Raw genomic sequence first — 5,541 nt, forward strand, 5'->3', positions numbered from 1 at the left:
AGATCGAAAAACAAGTTGAATGTTATATATAAACACATAAATCATCTATAAACACGATTAGCTATTGAGTATAACAAAGGGGGTGAATGTATTTTCTTGATTTTTAGCCTTTTTGAAGTTTGGTTATTGGTGTGTGAACAAAGCAGTTTAATTTGTAGAGATATTATGCTAGCAGAATAAGAACAACAAGCACAACAAACACAATATTTCAAAACTCAGTTAATTTGTATTAATTAAGCTTGTCTTGCTACAAATTCTAAGTTCTTTAAAATAAAAGAACTCAGCTTCTTTCTTGAGAGAATACAAGAAAATCTAAAATTGTTTGATACTTCTAAACTAAGGACCAGTCTATGCTTTATACACTAGCAGCACGGGTTTACAAAACCTACACTAAATTGTACTAAACTCTTTTCTAAAGCAACCTTTTTCTATTTTCATTTCTAGCTTAGCAAATCTGTACAGAATCTTGCAAGGTCTATGACCATCCTTTGTCTAGTTAATCTTAGTCATTGATCTTGTATTCTCCCCAGCTACTTTGTAGACTTTTCAATCTAGTTGATAGATTTTTTGTTGACTAATAATCTTGGATCTTGAATTTGTTTGCATTATGTATTTGAGAGACATGTCGAGATCTCCAGTTTGTTCTATAGAGAAGTGACATCTCGATAAGTATAATGACTTATCGAGATCTCAAAGTTCTCTATAGGTATATTTGACTTGTCAAGGTCTCTTGATATTTTCATGCTAAATGACTTGTCGATATGTCTGAGATCTCTACATGTAAAATTGACTTGTCGATATCTCAGAGATCTCAATATACATTTTAACTTATCGATAACTCTAAGATCTCTAATAATATTTTGACTTGACGATATCTCCAATATATACATCTTCATTTTGACTTGTCGATATCTCTGAGTTCTCTACATGCAGAAATGACTTGTCGATATCTCCAATCTTTATATCTTCATTTGACTTGTCGATATCTCTGAGACTTATCTATAAGCCATTTTAGACTTCTCGATAAGTCATTCTAGAGTTCTCGAATGACTTCTCTATATTACTTGATCTGTGACTTGTCGATATTTTGACTTAGAATATTTTCATAAAACAGATTTATTCAGCTCCAAACTTCTGTTTCAATTCTCTGAGGCATGATCTATCTTGATCTTCTTCCAGAGTTTATTCCATAGGCTTGAACTGTTTACAAAAAAATACTTCAGTCTAATCTTCTAACCATTTTACAGACTCAAGTAATACAATACAAAATACAAAGTTAATTATCAAATAACTAAATCTTAGGGCTATCAAATTGACTTAATCTTGTTATTGTATAGGCATGTCTTGCACAAAAAATACACATAATAAGCTATTATGAATTTAATAAATTTTTTTTATCTAAGTTCGATTTCTAAACTGCGTAGATAGATCATCTCAAGCTCCAAAAAAGTGTCTATTGAGGTTCAAAATCAATTCGATAATATGCAATTTTGTTGTCTCAAAGAAAGCGGAATGGGAGAAAGAGATCAGAAAGGACTCGTATATTACATATATATATATATATATATATATATATAAATGTCAACTGATTAGAATGGGCTTATCCCACAGTTTTGGAGAAGATTAAAATGTAAAATAAAGCCACATAATGGAATTATTTTAGGAATGGGTCATTCCATTTCATTATCCAACCAAACAACAATTTTTATTTTCGGAATACAATGGGCCATTCCATTCTCTCTTATACCAATTACATTCAGCCCAACCAAACAGAATGTAAGTGTCATCCATCATGTCATGTTGCACTATTTTTGACACCGGCCATTTACACTAAAGCATCGCACATCAGTACACATGTAAACAGTTATTAAATTCAACTAAAAAACAATCAAAGTTCCCTAAAAAATAACAATCACATCCACTTGTCTTACATAAAGAGACTTATCCAATTTGGTGCATCCATCCATGAAAACATGTGGATCATGTCAAGTTTCTAGTATTATGTCGTTGTAATTTATACTATTTGATTACGATGCTAGAGATAACCAATAACTAAGCTAGGCAATAGCAAGGATTATGTGCTTTATTAATTCAACAAGTAAACTCATCATAATTGTAGTAATTAAGCTACTTGTCCAAATTCAGCTTAATCGAACCAGTATTCCAATTTTAGTTACTAATTTCATACATGATGAACCATGTATATAATTTAGGAAAACTGAATAGTGCTGATCACATTTGCATTCCTGTGGTATTTTCCAGTCGCAAGCTTTTGGGAGATTTTTCGCCTTCTGGAAAAATTGTTTCATCTTCTGGGTTTGTGTACCTTTCGTACCAACCCTGAACCACCATACACTCTCAATGGCATCACATCGGCACGACGACGAGAATTGATTTAGCTCTTGACAACACTATTGTTGCTCATCTTGCTCCCCTCTATGGACAATCATTCTTAGCCTGCTGCTTTCTTGTTCTATTGAAAGAAAACTCTCGCACATATCCAAGTCCTTGCTTACAATCTCAATCATACATTGCTGAGAAATGTTTCTTTCATCTTCGATGGTGGTGACGGTGGTTGTGTAGGTGGTTGATGTCGCAACTGCAAAGAGAACTATGAAAAGAGCACTGAAAAGCTTAAGGCTTGCCATTATTGATTGTATTTTTTAGTGATGTATAAATGTATATATCAAAGTTGTTGTGATAAATGGTATTTAAGTGGAAAATGAAGGTACATGCTTAGCAAGCACGTACGTGGAGATACTAAAATTTAAAGGTTGGGCATGGTCAAGGGGAAGTTTCGATTTTATTACACGTACCAATACATGCAAATGCGTCCAATAGAATTCATGCAGAAGGAAACTCACTTCTTTGTGCTTTCATTTGAGGATAATTATCAACTTTCTGATTTTTGTTTTTATAGAAATTTGGTGAATATATAACGGTGGATATCGGGGTCAGGACAAATTTACATGCAAATGCTTACAAATTCTTGTTGAGTTATGTGCCAAAAGTGAAAAGGATGAAATATTTGTATTTACATATCGGAGTCAGGACAAATTTACATGCAAATGCTTACAAATTCTTGTTGAGTTGTGTTCCGAAAGTGATAAGGATGAAATATTTGTATTTACTTCTGTTATATATTAGTTGATGGATTATCCCAAGATTTTATTCTTTCTTTGTGGATATATTTGATGTTGGTCTAAGTCTTTGTTTCTTAAAAAAATTGTTGTTCAATACATCCTAAAATGTATACTTAAATTATAATAACCAAACAAGGGTATATTTTGCAGTTAGTTAATCCCTATTTTTGTTATCCCTTTCAATCATAACTGTTCGTTATCCCTCTCAATCATAATCGTTAGATCTTTCAAATCAAATAATTCAAATCATTGAATCAAAATATGTAAAATATGGACAACCAAAGTTTCCAAGTTCGATTCGTGCCAACACCATATTTAATTAATCGTTGTAATATTATTTTACCAAAGTTTTCAGGTCCTATTCTTGCCAAAAACATATTAAATTTAACAGTATAGTATTATATTTTTAAAGGTACAAATAAAACTAACCATTGTTCATGTTTCAAGCCTAATTTATGTATAGTATGTTACGATAAATTTAACTACGCAGATGCAGACCCTGGAATTTTATTGGAGGGGGTTATTTAAAAAATTCAGTAAGATAGTAGACCCGCAGATTTTGTCTCCGTATTCAAGCAAGTGTACAAACTCACTTGTTATTTATGCATTTATGTTGAATCATAAAACTGGTAATGCGTTGTAAAACCAATTCTTCTGAGAATCATAGCTTGCTTATCAATACCCTTGTGATTTACTCCTTTATTCTAGTAACGATCAATCCCTTATTCTTTAATCTTAATGTCCTAACACACCACCCTACTAAACAGAATCCCAAATCTTAATTCCTTATTACCAATATTGAAAAGATGAATCAGGTTCCTTGTGAATGACAAATCTTGACTCAATAAATTGATCATACCTTAAAAGCTTAAGAATAAAATCTATCGATTTGTTTGTAAATCAGCTGTTTGAAACAAAAATGGAAATTATTTGACCGAGACGCCGGTCATTTAATTTATTATGTTAATAGACCACAAGTGCCTGGGATCCGGTATAGATAAGAATTCACATTGGATATATGGATTCGGAGCTCTGTCGTGAGCTGATCACCCAGCTTTGCTCGTAGTGCGCTGAGATAAGTTTCCAATTCCTTACTTAATTTTTTTTATACTATTGTTATCATTGATATTTATATTGCTAGATACCTGTTCAGTTTATACTACGATGACTTGATTCATTGCTGGAATTATATACACTTGCTGGGCTTTATGCTCAATTTTCTTTATTTAACCTTTCAGTGAAGTCCAAATATGGTAACAATCAGCCAAACCGCTCGTAAGCAGACTGGTGGGGTCAGGACATGAGTATAGGAGGCAGTTTGAGCAGGTAGTAATTTAGGGATAGAAGTGGAATGGGAGGAATCAAGAACCAAAAGTCTTTTAGTCTGTAATAATCGTTAATAGTTTTGAACTTGGTTGTAAAATAACTTAGTAGGCGTATTATTCAGACTCGACCCTGCAGCGTTTCCGGCATGGGATGCTTCTTTCCTCCACTCCCCACATTTCAAAATTGGGAATAATTATGATTTATGAGTGCAAGACGGGTGAGTTTTGGACAACACGTGGCTGAACACACCATTTCCTTTTCATTATATGCGTTTAATGCTAATTCTAAATTCCTCAAAGTTAGAATCTTCTCCAGTACTGGCATCGGGTCTACCTTTAGGTACGATTTTATGAATTTTACTGTATTATAAGAATCAGGGACACATCAATCTGAGTGTGATTAAGCTGTTGATGCTGCTCAATTTAGCCAACTCTGGGAGATGTCAACTACTCCACTTATTGATAATTCCTTAAGGTTGAACTTATGATCCCTAGTGTAGTTAGTGTGCTTTACCGGACCCGAATCAAGAATTGGACATAACTTGACACAAATAGTGGAAAAATGTTAACGAAAAATGTGATAAATGCATTATATATCTATTTATATTATTATATTAAAGATGAAACAATGAAAGTTTGGTTGATAGTCGGTCTGGTCACCGTAATTATAGTAATATTTAAAATTAAACGCTTTCATAAATAGATAAATATTCATAACAAAATTATAATATGTCTAATGATTTTTGTTAAAATAAAATAATATATAAATTTCACTTGGCCGGACTAAACAAAACTATACTATTTATCCAATTTTAAACAAAAAATTAGAAAAACTACATATAGTTAGTTGGATTTTGGATTTGAAGAATGGGGCTAAAATAAAATAATAAATATTATAGATCCCGCTAAAAACAATATATTATTGGACCGGACTATAAAAAAAAATTAGAAATAAAATTTGTGGAGTCGATATAATATCATCAAACTAAAACAAAATAATACATATTATCCATTCAGTCTAATATAATATAATAATCACCCTAGGCTAAAATAAAATTAAACAAAATAGAAAG

At 32.0% G+C, this 5,541-nt stretch overlaps 1 pseudogene; it reads right to left on the bottom strand.

Moving 5' to 3' along the window:
• Positions 1–2,141: 2,141 nt before the first annotated feature.
• LOC141696153 (2S seed storage albumin protein-like) lies at positions 2,142–2,887 on the bottom strand (annotated as a pseudogene).
• Positions 2,888–5,541: the final 2,654 nt, after the last annotated feature.

Source organism: Apium graveolens, chromosome 11, assembly GCF_009905375.1.
Source record: "Apium graveolens cultivar Ventura chromosome 11, ASM990537v1, whole genome shotgun sequence".
Classification (NCBI taxonomy): domain Eukaryota; kingdom Viridiplantae; phylum Streptophyta; class Magnoliopsida; order Apiales; family Apiaceae; genus Apium; species Apium graveolens.